The 24,607-nt window shown below is 38.6% G+C and overlaps 1 long non-coding RNA gene across 1 annotated transcript in view; it reads left to right on the top strand.

Moving 5' to 3' along the window:
• LOC133047350 (uncharacterized) overlaps positions 1-24,607 on the top strand; it is a 56,087-nt gene that overhangs the window by 8,766 nt on the left and 22,714 nt on the right. The window lies entirely within an intron of this gene.

Genomic DNA, 24,607 nt, shown 5'->3' with positions numbered 1-24,607 from the left:
TGGCCATCCCAGAGGAGATGCCGTCTGAATGGGATGCAGGAGGGCGAGTACCGCAGGTGCCTCACTGTGGCTACAGTGCCCGTACGGAAAACACGCGGCGATGCTGTGTGGGGAGCAGAGCAGAGGTCATGTAAAAGAGCTCTGCCTCTATCCTGAGACCAGCACCCACCCACTGAAAGATTCAAGGAAGGGGGGTGGCATAAACTATTTTCATTTTTGAAAGATCACACTGGTTGCATGCTGGGAACATGTTGGAAGGTAGACCAGGGCTCAGCTTTTATGACTTTTATAGTCACAAAATCTTGTATAGTCTTCTGTGTCCACAGAATTGAGTGAAACTAAATGGAGACATTTGGAGAGTCCACCCTTGAGGAGAAAATATTATGCAGTGGTGAAAAGCACAGAATCTTGATTAAAAAGCTAGTTTTGCCCATTGCTCTCTCTCCGTGACCTTAGGTTCATCCGTCTCTATCTCTGGTGTCAACTTCTTTATTTTAATATGGGAATAAAATTATATCTGTCTTGTATTAGAATTGGTTAACAAATAAATAAATGAACCAAATCTCAAAGGCTTATTAACATGATAAAAATTTATTTCTGGTTCAAGTCAAGAAAAGGTACTAACTAAAATGATAAAATAAGTTAAAGGTAGCAGAACAAAGGCATTATATGCCAAAATTATTTTACAGATATATTATTTATAACTAGTTAGAAGACATATAAAAATTTTAATTTACAATAAGAAAAAGATTAAACATTTTGCAATAAACTTTATTTTTATTTTTTCCATTTATTTTTATTAGTCAGAGGCTAATTACTTTACAATATTGTAGTGGTTTTTGCCATACATTGACATGAATCAGCCATGGATTTACATGTATTCCCCATCCCGATCCCCCCTCCCACCTCCCTCTCCATCCCATCCCTCTGGGTCTTCCCAGTGCACCAGCCCCGAGCACTTGTCTCATGCATCCAACCTGGGCTGGTGATCTGTTTCATCCTTGATAGTATACTTGTTTCAATGCTGTTCTCTCTGAACATCCCACCCTCACCTTCTCCCACAGAGTCTAAAAGTCTGTTCTGTACATCTGTGTCTCTTTTTCTGTTTTGCATATAGGGTTATCATTACCATCTTTCTAAATGCCATATATATGCATTAGTATACTGTATTGGTCTTTTTCTGGCTTACTTCACTCTGTATAATGGGCTCCAGTTTCAATCATCTCATTAGAACTGATTCAAATGAATTCTTTTTAATGGCTGAGTAATATTCCATGGTATATATGTACCACAGCTTCCTTATCCATTCGTCTGCTGATGGGCATCTAGGTTGCTTCCATGTCCTGGCTATTATAAACAGTGCTGCGATGAACATTGGGGTGCACGTGTCTCTTTCAGATCTGGTTTCCTCAGTGTGTATGCCCAGAAGTGGGATTGCTGGGTCATATGGCAGTTCTATTTCCAGTTTTTTAAGGAATTTCCACACTGTTCTCCATAGTGGCTGTACTAGTTTGCATTCCCACCAACAGTGTAAGAGGGTTCCCTTTTCTCCACACCCTCTCCAGCATTTATTGCTTGTAGACTTTTGGATAGCAGCCATCCTGACTGGCGTGTAATGGTACCTCATTGAGGTTTTGATTTGCATTTCTCTGATAATGAGTGATGTTGAGCATCTTTTCATGTGTTTGTTAGTCATCTGTATGTCTTCTTTGGAGAAATGTCTGTTTAGATCTTTGGCCCATTTTTTGATTGGGTCGTTTATTTTTCTGGAATTGAGCTGCAGGAGTTGCTTGTATATTTTTGAGATTAATCCTTTGTCTGTTGCTTCATTTGCTATTATTTTCCTCCCATTCTGAAGGCTGTCTTTTCACCTTGCTTATAGTTTCCTTTGTTGTGCAAAAGCTTTTAAGTTTCATTAGGTCCCATTTGTTTATTTTTGCTTTTATTTCCAATATTCTGGGAGGTGGGTCATAGAGGATCTTGCTGTGATTTATGTCAGAGAGTGTTTTGCCTATGTTCTCCTCTAGGAGTTTTATAGTTTCTGGTCTTACATTTAGATCTTTAATCCATCTTGAGTTTATTTTTGTGTATGGTGTTAGAAAGTGTGTAAAAACTCTACGAGGAAAGACATAGAGTTCCTGAAAGCTATGAAAAGAGACTTGAACAAATGAAAGACACTCCCAGGTTTTTAGGATTCAACATCATAAATTGTCAATTACCTGAGTTAATGAAAAATTTAACACAAACCCAACAAAAACATGAATAAACTTTTTTATGGAGGTGCATGCGTGGTAACTCACTTCAGTCATGTCCAACTCTTTGCAACCCTATGGACTGTAGCCTGCAAGGCTCCTCTGTCCATGGGATTCTCCACTCAAGAATACTGGAGTGGGTTGCCATTTCCTCCTCCAGGGTATCTTCCCCACCCAGAGAACAAACTCATGTCTATTACATCTCCTGGGTTGGTAGGCAAGTTCTTTACCACTATTGCAGACAAATTAATATTAAAAAAAAAATCATGTGGAAAAACAAACCCATGTAATAATAGTCAAAAATACATTAAAAAGGAAAGGCAAGGAGGAAGGTCTAGCTCAGTTATAAAACAATCTATAAAGTCATCTAATTAAAACAGTGTGACACTGACACATGAATAGACAAGCAAAGAGAGTAGATCAGAAAGCCAAGAAATAAACCCAAGTGCATATGGAAATTCAGAATATGATAAGGTAGCATCCCAAATTACTAGGAGAATATGGTAATTTTAATAGATTTTTCTGGGACAGCAGAATAATCATTTGGAATAAAACAAATTTAGCTCTATATTTCACACCATGTATAAGTATAAACTCCAAAGGGAATAGGGATCTAATTTTTTTTAAATTTTAAGTGCTAGAAGAAAACATTGGTGAATTCCTCTTTTAGCCTTGGTGTAGGAGAAGATTTCTTAACTATGACTCAATATTCAGAGGCAATTAAATTGATAAATGACTATACAAAATAATTTTCTGAATGATAAAAAATAAAGTCAAACACAACTAAAAAACTTGGAAAAATGTTTATAACATAGGTTAAACTACAGATAAAGTACAAATACTGATGATACAGAACTCTTAAAACTGAGAGAAAAAAAATTTTATCCATTAAAATGAGAAAAGACATAAACAGATAATTCATAAAAAGAGTTATAAAAATGACCTTTAAAGACAGAAAAAGATGTTCAGCCTCACTAATAATTACAGAAATACAAATTAAAACTATATTGAGACATTGTTATCAGACTGGTTACAATTAAGAAGTATGACAACACGGTCTGTAGGGATACAGGCATTCTCATACACAAACTGGTACAGTATTCTCTGGGGGAAATTTGGCAATACCTAAGAAAATCACATAACCCTTTACCCTTCAATTCAGCAAATCTACTTTGGGGAATTTACCCTGATATACCTACAATAATCCAAAAATACACTTGCAAAGAGTTACTGATTGCAACACTGATGTTACAAAATATTGGGAACAATGTAATTATCTAAATACAGGAGAGTGGTTAAATAAGTTAGGGACATGTGCACAGTTGTGTAAGAGACAAAAGTAGAAAAGGATTTCTATGAACTAACATGGGTTGTTTTCCAAAATACATTAAGTTAAAAAAGATACTCCCCCCCAAAAAAAAGTGCAAAAGAGTACCTTTTGTGTGTCACCTTTCATGAGAGAAAAGAGAGAAATAAAACAAACATTTATCTGCTTGTTTGTGCCAAAAGAAACACAGAAAAGATAACCCAGAAACTAATAAGATAAGGTATAAGAGAGAGAGGCATTGAGTACAGACATAATGAGGGCAGAGGAAGGAGCAGTTCTCTGGGTACGGCACTCCGGGCCATTCGGACTTTCAGAAATGATGACAGTATAAATACATGATTCAAGTCAAGCAGAATGAGGGAAGAACCCAAAATATAATACAAACAATAACAAATGAGCCTAACTATTACAGACTACACTGAAAGGAGTGGAAGAGAAAACAGCAAACTGAGATAAATGTCTGAAAATCACTGTCTTGATGATACACTCTGAGCTTAAAGACTAAAGACAAAAGGAAACATCTACAAACATCATACACTGTTAGTAAGTTCCTTCATTTACCAAAATGGCATGAGTTAGTAATTCTGAAATGAATTCATGTACATTTTAGGATTGTTAAGGTAAGTATGTAAACTCTTGAGTGATGAGAGGCAGATTTCTTACTGTCAGAGAAAGGGGTTACAAATGAGGAAAAGAGGAAGGCTAGAATAAACCCTGGGGTGTTGAACTGGATTAAATGTAAAAACTCATGATGATGGTAGATGATTGATAGACTCATACATAGATACATAGATTTAGATGATGCATATGTGTGCAAGTTTACACACACACAGGTTTTTTTAGCTTTGTTTGCTGAGAGGGCCTAGAATCAATGACACCAATAGCAAAGAATGCATACAGCAAAGAGCTCGATTTTCAGACACCATTCTCTAATTTTAAAAACAAATAAGCGAAACAAAATAAGGATTCTTGGAGAAATGACTGATTCCAAGGCTAGGGCAGGAAAAGCATAAAATTAGCTTGGAAAAACTTGAGATACAAGAAAGAAAAAGAAAGTGAAAGTGAAGTCGCTCAGTCATGTCCCACTCTTTGAGACCCCATGGACTGCAGCCTACCAGGCTCCTCCGTCCATGGGATTTTCCAGGCAAGAATGCTGGAGTGGGATGCCATTTCCTTCTCCAGGAGATCTTCTCAACCCAGGGATTGAACCCGGGTCTCCCGCATTGTAGGCAGACACTTTACTGTCTAAGTACTCAAAATAACAACAACAACAACAATAGACACATGTTGAAAGGACACAAAAGTCAACTGGAAGAGGCTCCCAATGATCAAATCTGGGCCAATTTAAAGAATAAAATAAATAATGATAGCAATGGATTATAGCACATAGAGTAAAGTAAATACCCATGCTCCATACTGATATACATAAATAATTAAATAATAAATAGTAAAGAAGGGAATGCACTCTTTATGGGATTCTAATTAATAAATGTCCAGAAAATGATGAACATGTAAAAATCACCGATCAGCAAATAGTGGGCCAATACAGAATAAGAAACAGTATATTTACATACAGTCTTAGGAAATGGCAACCCACTCCAGTACTCTTGCCTGGAAAATCCCATGGACATAGGAGCCTTGTAGGCTACAGTCCATGGGGTCACAAAGAGTCGGACACGACTGAGCGACTTCACTTCACTTAAAGTATCTCTTTATAAGATACCAATTAAGTATGAAGGGGAAAAAGATTAGTTTACAGTGGAGAAACCCTGCAAACACTTACCTTAACCAAGTGATTAAAGTTAACATCATCAATAATAGGATCTATCAACATCATGGACTCCCTGTATGATACATTGAGAAACTCACAGTATCACTTCTGTGGTATTCTTATCACATATGTGTGATATGAATATAATCATTATGAATTTAATCGTAATCTGGAACCAGGATCGTAGAGCATTAGAGATAATTGGCAAAAGTTGAATGATGTCTTATAGATTAATTAATGGCATAGTATCAATGCTAATTTCCTAATTTTGAAAATTGTACATAGTTAAGTAAGTTATTAACATTTGGGGAAACTGGCTAAAGACTATACGGGAATTTTGTACTATATATTTTTTTTTCAACTTTTTATCAGCCTGAAATTATTTCAAAGTAAAAGATTTAAAAATTAAAACTACTGAAAAGAATAAAAAGGTATTTAAAAACTCTGTCATCTATGGTTACAAAAGTTTGTTTTAAAAGGGACAATTTACATCCTCTTCAAATAAAACAATATTTTCTTCTCAAAACAAAAACATTAAATATACATATTACTTTATGAAAAGCTAAAGTATGTACATGGAAAGATAAATTCTTTACATAAATGCTCCCCCAGATCAGTATGTTCCCTCTCTCTGACCCAATATTTTAACTTTCCAACTATTGCTCATATTTTTAGAGGCCATGATCCAGGTAATGATGTAATTTTTCTGTAAATAAAGTTCTAGTGATAATTTGACCCCAGTGGATATTGAGTGTCTTACAGTCTAATTTTGTGTATATTGTTTAAGGCAACAGATTTCAGGGAGCTCCATTTCTGGGCAAGCTATTAGATGTCATTTAGCAGCAAAGAAGACTTGGCTCGTATGCAGTAGGTACTTGTGCAATTATGAAGCTTTCATTTTAAAAAGTGAAGGTGGAAAAATGGAAATAAGATAAAGGCTCTAGAAAGGTTAGGCCAATTTTGCCAACCACATGGTTCTTTATTATTCTACAGTTACTTCACATTCTTAATATCGAATAAACTATACCGAAGCACTTTATTTCCAATAACTAGTTAATTATGATGAATGCGTCCTGTATTCTATTTTAATGAAATGTTTTGCTTTGGAGGATTCAAATGAAAATACAGCAAGTCCCTTGAGTTTACCACTAGAGGGCAAAAGACATTAAGAAACAGGGCAAAAAAGAAAAAAAAAAAAAAAACTCATGCTTTGGAGATTCTCTAATTTTAAAGTTTGATATCTCTGGGTGCTACTTTCAAAAACGAATTTATTCCAAAAACAAATAAGATATGTACAAATGAGGACAGGAATAAGTTAAGAGAGGAAAATTCATGTTTTATAAGAATGAAATCCTCAAACATCTTCTCAACAATGCTCACCTACATATGTTTATTAATTAATTATTGATTTAGGTTAAACATTCAATTAAACATTGATATAGGTTGGCAGTGATAAATTGTGATGCTTCCTCTCCTGGTGACTTTGACAAAAACATTGTCTGATCAATGCAATCGCTATCCGGAAAATGAGGAACGAGCTAGTCCAGAATCAATGAGGTCAAGGTCTCGAATTCAATTTGCATATAGATCAGTGATCATCTCCCTAAACCAGGACCATCTCCCCAACTCCAATCAGCAAGTGCACATTTGGTTGAGGAGGAATGATGAGAGAGCGTGTGTGCACAGGCATGAACCAGCAGAGCACTGGAGAACCGAATCAAAGTGCACGTTCTATTACTGACCTTAGGCCAATGAGATCTCACAAATGGTCGGTGTTTTGATCTTAAGAAGAAAAATTGTGTGCAAAGTAAAACAATTCAAACTTCTGCTGTTCCTTCTATCATCCTTCCTCCAACTACCCCTTTCTCATTTCTATTTTCTTTCTCACTTAATTCACAATGTTTTTTTTTTTCCCCCCGTGATAGAGTGTGTACATGGAAAAGGTGGTGAATTACTGATTTTCATGGTTTAAAGAAATTATTTTAATTCTTCCACTAGTTTTGCTGCAATGGCTTGAACTAGGCTTGGAACGGAACACAATTGGTCTATCCTTATCCTCTGCATGACAAGGCACCTTACCCATTATAATGAGATCATTTGCTCCCTAATGAATAAAAATATCTAACCTTCATTTCATAAATGAGGAATTTTGAGAGAAACTGTACATATTATTTAGAATCAACTTGATATTTCTACATCCAACATAGTCTTCATTGGTTTGAGGGTGATCATGACTAATACTGCATTTGTACATCGGGAAATACCAGCAGGTTTCCTCAGACTACTTCCAAATCTCTCTAAACTGGTAGCAGTAAACTAGAGAGCTGAGAAAATCGCCTTCACAATCTGGCCAAAACACTGGATATTAAGAGCTAATTGGGAAGGAGGAACATTGTTTAGAATGTTTATTTACATTATTCTACTATGTCTGTAATAATAGCAGTTTCTCTTTTACTTTTCAGAATAGTTCCAGAAATAATTGTATTATAGAAATGTTCCACATTGTCTTAAAATTATTAAAGTCTATTTTTTGCCTAATATAGCTCATTATTTTATTTCTACTTCCTCACCTTCAACTTTTTTGATGTATTCTACTGTTAAGATTTAGGTTTTTTTCCTTTAGGTATGGGTGTTGTTGAGCCCCAGTTATGTCTAATTGATAAAAATCATCTTTTAAATCTGCCAATTCTGACTGTTCTTATGCTGTGATACCTTTGGGAACCAAATTATTATTTAATAGAGTTGAGGGGGCTTCAGAAGAAAAACCTGCATGCACTGGGCTCTGGGCCATCTTCCAGGAGCTGCTTGGTGTGATCCCATAGAACACTGAGCACCTAACGACTGTGAATTCATACAGGAAAAAACATGGAGAAAAAGACCCTGTCATGAGCATAGCAGAGTTCACTTTCCCACCCCCAGTTACTCCTTCTGTATGTGTGTGCCCTTCAGGGATCCCCCAGCACATTCTCCCCTTCCTGAACTTGGGTCAGATAGAATTCTTCCTTTTCCAGGCTTGAATGACTCCCTTGCTCCAATCAGTTCAGTTCAGTCGCTCGGTCGTGTCCAACCCTTTGCGACCCCATGGGATGCATTTCACCAGGCTTCCCTGTCCATCATTTTCAGCAATATCTAAGGCTATGCTAGTTTACATACAGCGCCAATTTGTAGGAAAGTGAAAGAAAGTCGCTCAGTCGTGTCCGACTATTTGCGAGTCCATGGACTGTAGCCCACTAGGTTCCTCTGTCCGTGGAATTTTTCAGGCAAGGATACTGGAGTGGGTTACCATTTCCTTCTCCAGGGCCAATTTGTAGGACAGCCAAGCTTTGCTCACACCTGAGGATAGGAGGCTGGGATGTATTGGAAACCATTCCCCTCTATAGAATCAGATTGAGATTGAGGTCATCCCCCTCATACCTGGTGGGGTTTGAATATGCCCACAGGTAGCAGAGACAGAAACTTCAACTACTTAGGAATATGAAGAAAATTCAGCTTCTTCATTTTCTATCACAGATCTGCTCTTCCTCAGAAACATCCACATTACTCGGTACCATGGGGTGGAAAACACTCTTTCAAATTTGCCAATGTTAGATATTAAAGTCACTCCTTTTTAAAATGGACTCTTCCATATGCATTTTTCCTTGGATAAATGCTTAATCTTTCCAGCTTCCTCTCTCTTCCCCTGCTCTTTCTAAGGATGGAAAGGCTGGGCAGATGGGATCACATGGCAGAAAGGGCAAGGCCTACCAGAGCCCTCTGACTCCTCCATAAGTGGTCTGGTTCCCTCCAAAAATGATGTATCACTGAGTCCACATGGGTCTTTGGAATGCTAGACATTAGTCTAAATGTGTTGATTTTTTCTAAGTGATTCAAAACCTTAAAACAACTTACATAGAGACAAAAACTATAAAAAGATAACACTTATTTGTTTATTCAATAAACATGTGGTGAACCTCTACTGTGTGATGTGTATTACCTGGGATTTTCAGATACAGCAGAGGTGATCAAAACAGACAAGAAAACCACAACCAAACAAACAGGGCAGGAGGGAGGTTTAGGAGATGATGGTAAGTTTATGGCAATAACTGTGGGGATGGTTTCACAGGGGTATACTTACCCTAAACACAGCAAGCCATATATACTAAATATCTACAAATTCTGATTGTCAATCAAACCTCCGAAAGTGGCTAAAAATGTGGACTATGGCCCCTGCCCTCCTACTTGGCAAGGATGGAAAAGGATGAGGAAAAAAGTGAGGTAGATAATAAACAATATACTAAATAAATAAATAAAATATAAGTAAATAATATTGTACATTAAAAGCAGACAAGTAGAATCACAGGAAAAGTAGAACATAAGTTATTTCAGTGGTTAAAGTTGTAATGGTTGTACCCTCTTTAGCATATTACAAACTATTGATTCATTTATTCATATTTCTCTAATTAGTTAATACCTTTCCACTGTTAAAGTAACTTTTAACCATCAACAAAAGAAATACTATCTCAGACCAGCTAAATCTGCAAATTCTGGGTTACTGAGCAATTAATTCCTAGTCAGGACCTGGGGTCTGACTGAAACTCCGGAGTGATTCAAACTTAGTCCAATGATCATCTTTCTGCCATCCCTACCTCCCTTTGTCTTTTTAGAGTCACACAGTACTTGTTAAATCAATGGGTCTTTTCAATGAGCCTACAGCTGTTTTCATGACTGGCAATCCGGCAAATTTTCCTGAAATGAAACATTCTTAAAAGTTTACTTGGCCAGCAAGACATACTGTGTGTCCTTTCACTGTTATAATAATTTCGGCATGATTCATTAGCATTATTAGAACCAATGATGCCTTGTTAGCTTCTCTTGATAATTGGTCCATCATTCAAGAGGTTTTGTTTCCTGGAAAATGAAAGATTGAGTTTACTCTTGAGTAATGTGGTGAATCTATCTTCTTTCAAAACATTCTTTCTACACATATATTCCTATACTACTGTCACAATCTTTCTTACTCTTGGTATAGTTTTGACTCTATCAGAACTCCTGGGATTACTCACAACTCTCTTTATCTTGCCTACAAATAGAAGTGAAGAAAAATACATATCTATGCTTTATAAAGGGTCATATACTCAGTAGAAGAAAGAAGAAACTCACATCTATCAATTCCACCATTCTCCTAAAATTAATAAAATATTAAGCATATCTACTTCCTTTTGTATTACAATGTCTTTTATAACCTTTACCCTTCACAATTTTGAATATCATTATGAATTCATAGAATCATGAACTCAATTTGTTTATGAATAATTATTTTTTAATGCCAATGGCTCCAAGTTGGATAATGGGAGTATCTCAAAGCTGACTCTATTGTCCTTTCAGCACTACCCCCCTTTAAAGCATCCTTCCATTCAGATAAGAATGAAATCGTCACAGAGCTCGGGTTCCTTTCACAGTGGAGAGTCAGAAAAGCAAGTGAAATCCCAGAAGGCAAAGTTGACATTATTTTACCGCTCAACCTCTTCAATGGTAGAACATGTTAAGAGTCCACATTTATATGTTTAGTTTAGCATAGATTTCCTAAGTCCATTTTATTTTCTTCTAAAGTATTTTTTAGAACATACTTAAATCCAGAATGAAACTGGGCTCTCCAGTGTTCAAATCAGTATTACCCTTCATTTTTACTTTTCAGCTGGACTTAGAACTCAAGTCCTTTTTCTATAGCTTCGACTCATTTTTCTGCTTGGGAACTGGGGAATGTTTTACAAAAGAAGGGACATCTGAGCCAGGTCTTGAAGAAACAGAGAATTTACCGGCAGACTGATGTGGGGATGGGACTGAGATATAAAGGGTATTCCAGGTAAAATTAAGCATGGAAATTTTAGTACAAGGGTACAATTTACCCTTGAACAATGCAAAGGTTAGGAACACCCACCCTCAGCGTAGTTGAAAATCTGGGTATAACTTCACAGTCAGCCCTTCATCTGCGATTCCATATCCACAGATTAACCAGTCCCAGATCATGTAGTGCTGTAGCCTGTATTTACTAAAGACAAAAATTTCACATATAAGCGGACTTATGCAGTCCATACCCATGCTGTTCAAGTGTCAACTGTATATAGGTACATCACATACAGGTCCAGAAGCATAAAAGTGACTTGGAATAAAATGATGGGAGGAGAAGGCAGTGACAAGAGTTAAGTGTAACACAGAATGTTTGATTAGCATAGGAGGGCATCTTGGTTGGCCACACCACGGAGTTTGATTTTCACCCAGTGACTGATCTTATGACTACATTGATTAGGTGATTTTAAGAAATGTCCTGGAAAACTAATCAGCAGAGTAAATTTATAATAGTAATTTTAAAAGAGTAACTTATTTATACCATCAACCTTCCTTCAATGGGAAGAGCTCTAGACAGAGTTAAAGAAGGAGAATTTTATGTATAAACATTTTTAAAAGAAATCCTTGATATTTTTATAAGCTGAGGTTGATGAGTCAAGCCCTAAGGGAAATGTCATCTCATTGTTTAAGTATGATGGTATTTACCTATCTCCTGCACCCACAGAAAAAAGGATCAGACATACTCATTGTGCCATGTCATAGCAGAATTCTGAGATAACCCCCAAGATCTCTGCCCCCGGTGTTACAAATATGATTAGGTTATATCTTTGATTAGGTTACATTATATGGCAAGAGTGAAGGGACTTTGCAGATGTAATTAAAGTCCTAAATTAATCGACAAATTCATCAAAAAGGAGATTATACCCAGTGACCCTGAATTAATCAGTTGGAAGCTGTTTTAAAGAGGATTTCAGACTTCACTAAGAGTCTTTTGTTGACTCTGCAGAAGCTAGTTGCCATAAGTTCTTACAGTTAGAAGGAAACAAATTCTGACAGAAATTAGATGAGCTTGGAAGAGGAATTTGAAACTCAGATGAGACTCCAGACCTGCCTGATACCTTGACTGTAGCTTTGTGACATCCTAAGCAGAGGACCCAACTAACCTGAATCTGTACTCCTGGACCACTGAAACTGGGAGATAATACGTATGTGTTGTTTTAAGCTCTGAAATCTGTAGTAATTTGTTATGAAGGAGTAAAATTAACATACCCATAGAGTGGTAAAGAAAATCATAAAAGCGAAAGTGGTGGTTGTTCAGTTGTGTCCAACTCTTTGTGACCCCATGGGCTGCAGCCTGCCAGACTCCTGTGTCCATGGAATTCTAACGGCAAGAATACCGGCATGGGTAGCCTCTCCCTTCTCCAGGAGATCTTCCCAACCCAGGGATTGAACCCTGGTCTCCTGCATTGCAGGCAGATTCTTTACCATCTGAGCCACCTCGGAAGCCCCCAAGGAAAATCATATGCCTCTTAAAATAGGCAGTGTGGATAGTGGTTAAAGGCACAGAGCCTAAAGCCAGCTTACATGGGTCCATATCCCAACATCACCCTCTACTTGCTATGAAACTTCTGGCGTATTCTTTCATGCCTCCATACCTCAGTGGCCTCATATGAAAGGAGGATAAACACAGGACTTAGCTCATAAGATTATTCTAGAGAATTAAAGGACCTAATTTATGTAAAGTCCCTGCTGTCCTTATGTGATGCTTCCCTACTAATTAGCAATGGATCTGGATGTTAAAGTCTATCTTCATTTACCCTCTAAACAAATAAGGGTGTCATCCTATTATGAACATTCAAGGCATTTGATAAAAAGATCAAACTTATCACTTTGATAAGATTCCATAATATATTTCATTCAGAAAAAAAATACATTTTAAAGGATGAAATAATGTAAGAAAACAAGATCTCAATTTTAAAGTACAAAATCTCTTAATGTTCCCCCTCCCCCTTAAGAGCTAGAGATCAGTCACAGTTCCAAAGTAATCACTAAAAGGCATGAACAGCTGCTTCACTCTTGTTAAGTGCTGCATGTTATTTCCAAGGAATTACACAGTGAAAAAAAAATATATATATATATATATTTATATATATATAAAATAAAATTGAGGAAAAAGACTTCGGGGTAAGTTCTGCTCTGATAGGTAGAAAGATAAATGCATATATAGATGTGTAGAAGAGACAGGAGATAGATCTAATGGGGGGATGGATGGATGGAGTAGTGGTGGGAGAGAGGGAAGGAAGAGATAGGCTGGACTCCTGATCATGAGCAATACATCTTGAATTCCCTGGGTCAAATGAATTGAATTAAAAAAAAAAAAAATCAAAACATAAAAGAAGCTTTTTCTAAATCACTAAACACTGTTGATTCATAGCATTTTTTAAAATTCAGACAAAACTGAGAATGGAAAAACCTCTCCTTAATATACCTAACTAGAAGGATTTAGACAGGAATATGGAATGAAGTATATTGTTGTCAAAGACCAGATATATCAGAATCACATGAGAGAACTTAAAAAAAATTGTAGATACTTAGGTTTCCTTCCAGAGAGTTTGACCAGGTCTAGAGTACAGACCAGGAAACTGTATTTTTCTCTGTGTTAGTTAAGGTAAGGTAGGCTGTAGTAACCAACAGACTCCAAATTATCAGTAGATTAACAAAGTAGAAATTAATTTCCTGCTCACAAAATTGCTCAGAGAGGCTGTTGGAGAGGCTCCCCTTCACGCAGTCACTCAGTAACCAAGACCTTTCCATCTTATGGCTGGCTCCTCCATACTGAATAGTTTCACTGGTATTTGATCTTCCACCAGGTGGAAGAAGAAATAGCATGGAGGAGCTCATGTGGAAAGTTCTAATGCATCTCACTAAAAGTGGCATGGATTTTCTCTTTCGCTCTTGTTCTTTTAAGGAGAACTTTGTTATATGGTTGCTCCTAACTGTAAGGAAGGGAGGAAAATACAGTATAGCTACTGGGCCAGTAAGTGGATTTCAGTGAGCAAGAATCAGTCTCTGCTGTGAGCACCTCATGTGATTTTGATGTACAACTGGTACAAGGTTGAACATTCACGGGAGAACTACAAATCTGAATCAAAATAATCTAGGTTCCAAACAGTCATCTGATCCTAGGCAAAATATTTCCCCTCTCTATGCAATAATCTTTTTGATTCCTCATCTTTTAAGTGAGGATTTTAAAATCCTACATCTCAAGATTCTTGTGAGATCAGCATGAGGTAATACATTTAAAACTATTAGAATAATAACTGACATTTTAGTCAATACTCATAAATAGGCAAGATAATAGTCAACATAACTACACTGTTGCTTTGGATAAAAAAGAAAGCATGACATCAGATGTAGCAGTATCAGAATAGATATATTATCCCAACTAAATTGCTGGATTGAGAAAGGTTGAGAAAGTAGAATCTTAACACAACAGAACTTGACTTCTTGCTCTCCTAAGCAAGTGTCAAGCACTTGGGCAGCTTCCCTCCAGGTGGTCATCTCAAGATCCAGTCTTTTTCTGTCTGGTTGTTCCACCTGGGGCTTTATCGGGGTGTATAGAGACACCCTGGTGACTCACTATGTGATGTGATCTGAGCTAAGAATTAGGTATCTCAGCATCAGAATATCTGACGTTCACAGAGAGAAAAATTACTCTAAGAATTAAAGTGAAAGAAATCTTAAAATATTGAGGGATTGAAAATGTTGGTAGTGTAGCTCTCAAATTGAGCTTTATAACAATCTGATTAACGCAAATTGCAATTCAGGGAGTTTGAGGTATTTTTAGATTTAACTTTTGCCACAGACAAATTTGTACCACTAAAGAACCCTGTAAGCACTCAGGTCCAGAATTGGAGCTGAGCTATGCAGTACTTATCATGTGAATCAACTGACACCATCATGGATGAGTTAAATTCTATATAATTTAAAGGATTAATTTGCAGAGTAGTTCTGAAGTTTGGATTCTTGTGAGGACACTAATCAATGCAATTATATATTAGAAGCAGAGAATGATCTCTGTCTAGGATTCTTTGAACTCAGGCACAGACTTCTCTTACACTAATATCCACCTGCATTTGCAGATTTTGGGGGAGAAGTTACAGTATGTACATGACAGTGAGAAATAGCAATGTTAGTTTCTGAGAGAGACCATAAGAGAAAAATTGCATTTACAGCGGTCACTAAAAACTGTTAACATTTTTAGTAATCAACTGCTGAATAACTGAAACACAACCCCTAAGCCACAAGAGAACATCCATGCTCTCTGGTCTTCAGATTCCAATTTGAGGAATGCACCCCTAATTAAAATAACTAAGAGGAAAATAAGTCCCTGTGTGCCTCATCTTCTTGGTTTCTCCATCATTTTCCAACTTTACTGATTTCAAACCCCATTTCCCCTAACACCTTGGCGTATTCTCACACTTTAGATGCTGTCATCCCAACCAAATGAGCATCTCAAAACACAACTCCACTGACTTCCCTGATTCCACCCACTCACCCCTTAGAACTTGCTCTAGTTATGAAGTCTTGCTGACCTGATAAACCTATGAGGATCTGTCTCCTCCCACCATGGGCATCATTCACAATGTGGCAGTCAGTGTTCTCAACCCACTAAGTCCTCTGCTTTTGAACTCTTGCCTTCCCTAGATCAAAAATCAGGGAAGTGGGAGGAAGAGGACACTTGGGGTACCTTCTATGTACCAGTCCTTATAACATCATTTCATTACCCTGGTTCTTGGGAAATTACTTGAGCAATACAGCTTCCTCTCCTACCTCTGCAAAATGAATATGGTTACAATTTCCTAGGCTCAAATAATAGCCACTGTTTATTTAGGTCCTCACTATGTGCCTGGTTGTCTGTTACATGTTAGATGTATTACCTAATTTAATTCTTAAAACAGTCCCAGGGAGTAAGTCTTAGTATCATGCCCCACATTCTTAGATGAGGAAACTAAGGCAAAGGAAGGTTAAGTGACTCAATCAATCTGGGTACAGTGCTTGAAGCATCAGAGTTTCCAGGTGATATCAACTCAGCTGATTTATTTACTTCCTAAAGTGCAATAACATGCATTAGAAAACTGTCACGGCTAGAGGCACATTTAGCATAAATGCCAGAGTCCCATTGTGTCCTTTGTTAAACAGTACTTTTGTGTTGGTTCTTTACCACAAAAGCCTACTTTACCAAAAACCAAGTAACACAAACTTAAATTTGACCTAGTTTATTAGAAATGTGGATTGTGGTTCAATTATTCAGCAATCGCTTACTAAGAATTTAAACAGCTTTTAACAACCAGTATAAATGCAATCCTTCTCTTGTGGTCTCCCTCAGAAACTAACAGTGCTATTTGTCACTGTCATGCACATACTGTAAATCCTCCCAAATAACCTGCATATGCAGAGAGAGCTACATTCCCACAGACACCATATTTCACATGGTGTGGATTTAAAGAGGTGTCATAGAATGGGTCTCAAGATGACGTTCCAGCTAATTCAAACACCATTAACTTTTACATTTACTGTCCAATTTACTGGCAGTGGCAATGAAACCTTGATTTTGCTCCATAATAGTCTATATTACTTTCTTCCTGTTTAATGAATAGACCACCTCAAGGGGAGAGAATCCAGGAGTGCTGGTGTCAAGAGTATGGTCAGATCGGCCAAGTAGCTGTGGTTCCCTCCACTGTTTGGTACTACGTAGCTGAAATGAGAAGGTAAACAGGTGGTACAATCTTACAGCAGCCAATAGTCACCCCTGCCCTGCTGGCCACACTCCTCAGTCTGCCAGGCAGGAAGCATTCTAATAGAGACAGAAACGAGGGTCCTACACAGATGCCAATGTAAGAGCAAGCTGTTGCCTTCCTGTTTCCTACTGGGTTTTGCAGGCCTCCTTCAGCTACTCTGGGATGTTAGAATAAGCAATCTGTTTTGAGTTTGAAAAGGTCTGATGTTCCTTTATGTGGGGGTGTTCAATTCATCAGAAGAAAAAAAAGTGCCAGCCTCCTGCTCTCAGTAGTGTATTATGGAAATGTAGCACATCCTACTCTGACATTTCTCTTCTGCCTCCTTAGCCCCCGTTGCAAGATTGTGGTTTCCAGATTGTTTTGCTTTTTCTTTCTCTAATTTAGTTTTACTTTTCATGCCAACAGTCTTCAGTTCAGTTCAGTTCAGTCACTCAGTCGTGTCCGACTCTTTGCGACCCAATGAACCGCAGCACACCAGGCCTCCCTGTCCGTCACCAACTCCCGGAGTTTACCCAAACTCATGTCCATTGAGTCGGTGATGCCTTCTAACCAGCTCATCCGCTGTCGTCCCCTTCTCCTCCTGCCTTCAATCTTTTCCAACATCAGGGTCTTTTCAAATGAGTCAGCCCTTCACATCAGGTGGACAAAATATTGGAGTTTCAGCTTCAACATCAGTCCTTCCAATGAACACCCAGGACTGATCTTTAGGATGGACTGGTTGGATCTCCTTGCAGTTCAAGGGACTCAAGAGTCTTCTCCAACACCACAGTTCAAAATCATCAATTCTTCTGCGCTCAGCTTTCTTTGTAGTCCAACTATCAGATCCATACATGACTACTGGAAAAACCATATAGTCTTAGGTCCCATTAACTAAAATTCTAATACTTCTGAAGGAATGGGGAAAGCTGGTCTTAGCCACCAGCCAGGGCTGGACAAATGGGTTTGCAAACGCTCCACCTTCCTGCTCTGTGCCATGTGACGCCCTGTTTCTGAGGCTCCTGGAGCACTGGATTTCAGTAGGGTTTTCCTCCCATCCCCATGGCTCTAGTTCCCAAATCTCAGATGATTAAATCCACTGCCTCCTACTTACCTCTCAGAGAAAGTCTGTCAGGCCCTTGTAGCAATGACCCTGAGGCATCTCAGGAATGCCTGACATGTGAGGTTCTGAACTCTGGCCATGTCCCCGTGGCAATTAACTCTACCTGGGGCCCTAAGCCATTTGTTGTTGTTGTTCAGTTGCTAAGTCATGTCTGCCTCTTTGAGACCCCATGGACTGCAGCACACCAGGCTTCCCTGTCCTTCACTATCTCTTGGGGTTTGCTCAAACTCACATCCATTGAGTAAGTGATGCCATCCAACAATCTCATTCTCTGTCGCCCCCTTCTCCTACCGTCAATCTTTCCCAGCATCAGGGTCTTTTCCAATGAGTTGGCTCTGCATCAGGCAGCCAAAGAATCAGAGTTGCAGCTTCAGCACCAGTCCTTCCAATGGATACTCAGTGTTTATTTCCTTTATAATTGACTGGTTTGATCTTCTTGCTCTCCAAGGAACTCTCAATAGTCTTTGCCAGACCACAGTTCAAAACCATCAATTCTTCGGCGCTCAGGCTTCTTTATGGTCCAACTCTCACATCCATACATGACTAATGGAAAAACCATAGCTTTGAGTGCTATACTCCCAGCATTTAGGGGCAGGGTTTCCTGCTCTGCCTTGGCCCAGGCATCAACCTGCACCAGCTCTAGATCTAGCCCAAACCAACTTCCCAAAGGGTCTCTTCTCTACCCTCAAAGTCTATGGAGACTTTACCCACTTCTGGTTTTTATAACGGTTCATCTTCTAAACCACATCCACCTCTACTGTTCCCTTCCCAGTCAGGGGAGGGGAAAGAGTGCAGAGGTTCTGATGTTTCCATTGCAAGTCTCTGATGGTTATCTCTTCATCTATCCTAGTAGACTACAGACTATGGAATTAAGGAGAATAAAAGATTAGTTATCCTCTGAGAACAACTTTAAGTGTTAAACTACTTGGGAGTATCTAAATCTTTAAAGGGAAAATAAGTGCGAGGAAAACAACCCACAATGAGTGAGGGTGGATTTTAAAGTTCTTAGAAGAGTTCTAGCTGGTTTTCAGATATAGGGTCTGATCATTCGAGTGGTTGCTGCAATGTAGAAATGGGAGCCAGCAGGAACCAGGGTCAGATGACTTATTTTAGTATTTAGACAAATATCTCTGTACAATTTAGATCTGAGAAGCAAGGTTCAGGATTTGGGATTTCTAGGGAAACAAGCCCAGCCCCACTTCCTCCCAATGTGGTGGTGGAGGAGGGTGCTGCAAGTGAAACACCACATGGTTATGGATGCCTTAACTTCCTGGTGTAGTAGTTACACAGAGCAGCTTTCGTGACCTCAGGAATTTCCAGTCTTTAACAGATGAATGTGTAACATACAGACATACATCTATAAACACACATAGTGTGTGTGTGTGTGTGTGTGTGTATATATATATATATATATATATATATAGACAAATATGTTAAATCAGTGAACCACTGAACTCCTCTGCTTCACTTTTCCTGTTAACCTATTAACAACTAGAATACGGTTCTGCAGAGTCCAACTTGAAAAATGCCAAGTGTGATGGTTAATTTTATGTGTCAACTTGGCTGAGCCACAGCGCCCAAATATTTGGTCAAACATCATTCTTAAAGTTCCTGTGAGGGTGTTTTTTGTATGAGATATACATTCAAATCAGTGGACTTTGAGTAAAGCAGATTGCCCTCCTTAAGGTACGTGGACCTCTTCCAATCAGCTGAAAACCTGACTAGAACAAAAGGCTTGACTTCCCCTGAGCAAGAAGGAATTCTACCAGCAAACCGCCATTGGACTTGAACTGTAACTCTATACTGATTCTTCAGCCTGCTGATCTTCCCCATCAGATTTTGGATACACCAAGCCTGCATAATTTCAGAAACCAATTTCTTAAAATAAATTTCTTTCTATATGTGTGTGCATATATACTGGTTCTGTTTCTCTGGAGAACCTTGACTAACACATTAAATTAATGTGAATTTGGAAAACAAAATGGAGTCTATTTCCAGATAGACTGTTATTCATTGTAAAAAGAGCAATAAGAACACACACATTTCTAATACTCCATACAAATAGATTCTGAGATAAAGGGCAGTTAAAAACCAGGCACTGTGATCAACTGTGAAACATATCAAAACAAAGTAAATCTTAAAGGAAGAAGCACCACCATAAGAAGTAAGGAATTAAGACATCAAATAAATTTTAAAAAATCCTTGATTCTTACTGAGGGACTATCTAAGGCAAGTCAGACAGACATGAAGCTTTAAGCTGACATGCTGGCAGAGGCTTCAACTCAGGGCTGGCTGATGTGTTCAAGCTCTCAAAATAGAACTGCGGAAAGAGGGATGTGGAGTCACGTGCTCTGCATGATAAAGGCACAACCAGAGAAAAACTGGAGAAACCAACACCCCGAAAACACAGAGTCAGTGGAAGGATTGGAAGGGAAAGTCCTGAGATAATTCCCAGGACCCTTGCTGACCTTTTCACTGAGCACAAGATAAGGTACCAGAAGCAAGTCATCCCACCCTGTACCTTGAGATGGGATGACGTCACTTTTCCTTTATCCATGCTACTTTGACACCTCTACATTTCTTAAAGCTTCTGTTAGCAATTTTTTTTTTAAGCAATTTTTCAGATACTTTTTCTAAGTATCTGAACACCTCAACTTTGCTTAACTGGACTTATAGTCCACTCATTACCCGGCACATTAACTATATTAATTTGATTTCAATACTATGTGGTCTCCTAGAAAAATGTGATGTTTACAATAAAAACACAAGGGCATATATTCTTAAAAAGTCAAAGGAAAAAAAGTCAACAAAGTTGAAAGTGAGAGTATATTCTATTTTAAGAAAGAAGCAATGGAAAAACAGCTAAGTTTCAAATCTAATTCAACAAGCATTAACTAGAGAATTCTTTACAAATCTGCTTCATCAGCATAGCATGGATGTTAAGAGGGGTGCCACTTCTAGTTGTGGCCTAAGATCCAGTTACTTAACTCCTCTGTGTCTCTCTTCCTCTATTTTCAGAATGGAGATAATAGGGGGAAAAAATTAAACTTCCCCTCTAACTTACCACAACTTCAAATTATTAGTTTTTTCTCCATTCCTAACCCAGTGAAAATTCCTGAAAGAAAAGTTTAGGAGAGAAAGGAGAGGCAACATTTATTGTGTACAGACTATTAGTTAGCACACTATAAATGATCTCATTTAATCACCATAAGCCTGTGAGAAAACATTTTTATCAATATACACACGAAATAGAGTCTTAGAGGCTCCAAGGCTTAGATCAGAAGCTGCAAATGACCTAAAATCTATTCTCTTGTGAAGCATAGCATGGAATAATGCTCCACAGACCAGGGTACCTAGGTCAACCAGCCTTAGAATCATTCAAAATGCCTGTTAAAACTGAAGATTTCTATTTAATTTCACACAGACCTGTTTTTAATTTCAATCTTTTGGTGGCAGGAGAATTTCAATCTCTTGACAGTAGTGGTTTTCAATAAACCACTCATTGCCATGATTCCTCTGAGCCATTGGCTCACTGGTTAGGAGAATGAACTCTGAAGTTTTGCTATATTCTAATATGTGACCCAGGTCATATTACTTCCTCTCTGAGACTCTCTACCTTATCCAAAGCATGAAGATAACAGAACCCTGTAAGGTTACTATAATGATTAAATAATGGATGCACAGTGCCAAGTTCATGGTCTGGTCTGGAACATAGTAATTATTATTACCTCCACATGACATTAATTTTATTTCCTACTTGCTTTCTCATTCAACTTCAGGATTTATTAGGTTTGGTTTCCTCCCCATCATTCAACGGAAAGCAGGCAAGTGCATATCCTAAGCAGCCTCCTTGCCAAATCCAATGACCTTTTTTTTTTTTTTTAATCTTCTTCATCTCTATATCCAGTTTGCCTATCAATTAGTCATTAAAAGTGTATTGCACAACTGCTCCGGACCATGCAGTGGGCCACATGTAAGGTACACAATGGTGAATATGTCAGGTGCAATCCCTACCCTCATGGAGCGCCCAGGCTTGTGCGGGGACTTTGACTTCAACAAGTAACTGCATATAATCATATTAAGAAATTATACAATCAAAGAAAAGAACAGTGTGCCCTAAAAGAGAGTGACAGAAGGGATATTTCATCAAGGGGTGTCAGGGAATGTCTAGGACCAGAGAAGGCAGGTTCCTTCCCACAGAAAGAACAGCAAGTGGGAAGACTATAAGATACAAGAGAGCTTCTCACAGTGAAGGAAATAAAACAGCATCCATGTAGTTGGACAAGAGGAAGGGTGGTGTGAAATGAACCAGGAGAATAGGCATGGGCTTAGTGATACAGGGCCTTGTAAATCATGCTGAAGGTCTAGACTGAATTCCAAGGGCAACTTGGGACCACTGGAGGACTCTGAGCCAAAGGTGATACAATCACTGTGGCTGTGATCTGGAGAATGGATTAGAAGTGGGCTGGGAGAGACTGAAGTCAGTTGGTTAGGGGGTTTTGGTTATGGATGCTGAAAATGGAAGTAGACACACAAGTGGTAGAAGAATCTGAGATAAGTTTCTGGTGGAAAATTGAAAGAATCTGGAGATGAACTGGATGTGGAAAATAAAGAAGAGAGAAAGAAAGTGTAGTCGCTCAGACGTGTCCAACTCTTTGCGACCCCATGGACTGTAGCCCATCAGGCTCCTCTGTCCATGGGGATTCTCTGGGCAAGAATACTGGAGTGGGTTGCCATTTCCTTCTCCAGGGGATCTTCCTGACCCAGGGATTGAACCTGGGTCTCCCTCATTGCAGGCAGATTCTTTATCATTACTCCCAAGCTCAACTTTGAGCATCAGGATGAATAGTCGAGCCATTTACCAAGAAGAGACACAAAATCACTGTCTGGGGAAAGGAACAGGATCAGTATATTTCTAGAAATCTCCAAGATGATTCCAATGGCTAGGCCCAGTTGAGAAAAATCAAACAAGAGGCATGGTATAGAGGATAGTAGTTAAGTTTAATGACTAATGATTGTATCTTTCTTTGGAGGTAGCTTGCCTTCTTCAAAATTTGTCACTGGGGAAGTTGGCTTCCTCATTTGTAAAATGGAAATAACAACAGAACATCTGTTATGGAACTGTTGTAAACCATTAACCTTATAAAATTTTATTTCCTACTTGCTTTCTCAAAATGTGGAACATTTTCAGGCTACCCTTCTTAATATCAGTCAGTTGAATCAGCCAGGCGCTTTCACATCTCCAAGCTCTCGCTTCTCCTCTTGCTTCTTCCATGTTGTGATATCCTATATTCTCTTCAGAGAGAGTCTTCCTTGACTACTCCCCTTACTACCACCACACCAGCCAATCAATCAGAGTCATTTCACCTGGTGCATGATCATGGAATTTAACACATTCCGTTCCATTCAGTCGCTCAGTCGTGTCTGACTCTTTGTGATCCCATGGACTGCAGCACGCCAGGCCTCCCCATCCATCACCAACTCCCGGAGTTTACCCAAACTCATCTCCATTGAGTTGGTGATGCCATCCAACCATTTCATCCTCTGTCATCCCCTTCTCCTTCTGCCTTCAATCTTTCCCAGCATCAGAGTCTTTACAATTATTTCTTTCTTTCTTTGTCTCCTGAACAAGACTTTAAATTTCTGGAAGTAACCGGCCTTATCTTATACAAACGTATGTCCACAGAACTTACTCTGATGTCATAGACTGAAATCCAGAATGAATTTGTTGGATTTAATTGAATTTAGTTAAGTTAAAAAACATACTACCCTCAGGGAACAGATCTTATAAACTCTGGTTTAATTATATTGTCATATGGATGCAAACACAGTAAGTTAACACTCAAGGGATATAAAAAGTTCACCCTAAATGGCTATTTAGGCACAAACTTAAGCCTAAACCAGTCATGCCAAGCATAACACCTTTCTTATCTGCCTCTCACCTCTGCTTTGTTCTTCCTGGGCAATGTGGGGCCCATGCCTTTCTGAGGAACAGAAGGGGGAAGGCAGCTGGGGAGGAAGAGACATACTCTTACAACTTTACAAAACCTTCCTTCACTCCTTAATGGGGGAAGGAAGCTAGAGAGAGCTGCTGCATGTGCTAGAAGCATGTCAGATTGGTCTGAGTCCTCTGTACCCCGGTGGCTTGGTATAGGCAGTCCAAACACCAGTAGGCAAATACCAGTGACATTACAAGCAGAGCAAACTGGCCCAGGACAATTTTGGTAAGAGACCCACGGTTTTCATCATGACCTTGTATGGAAACAAAACTTGATCTCCTTCATGCTAAAGCTTCCGGAGCTTTCAACCTCCAAAAAGCATGCATGATGGATTGGTCGTACACTAAACCAAAGTAACTTCAGAATCTGACCCCACTCATGTTAATGCTTCTGCAGACCTCAACCTCCAGAAAGTATGCAGGAGATAGTGGTCAGGCATCTGAGACTGAAATAACCTGATAAAAGGTTTGGATCCCTGAGAGAAAAGATGAAAAGAATTTGTCATTCTATTCTTTAATCTCAAGGCAAATGG

The sequence above is a fragment of the Dama dama genome, chromosome 3 (genome assembly GCF_033118175.1).
Source record: "Dama dama isolate Ldn47 chromosome 3, ASM3311817v1, whole genome shotgun sequence".
Lineage (NCBI taxonomy): Eukaryota > Metazoa > Chordata > Mammalia > Artiodactyla > Cervidae > Dama > Dama dama.
This window is presented reverse-complemented; position numbering and strand designations above follow the sequence as displayed.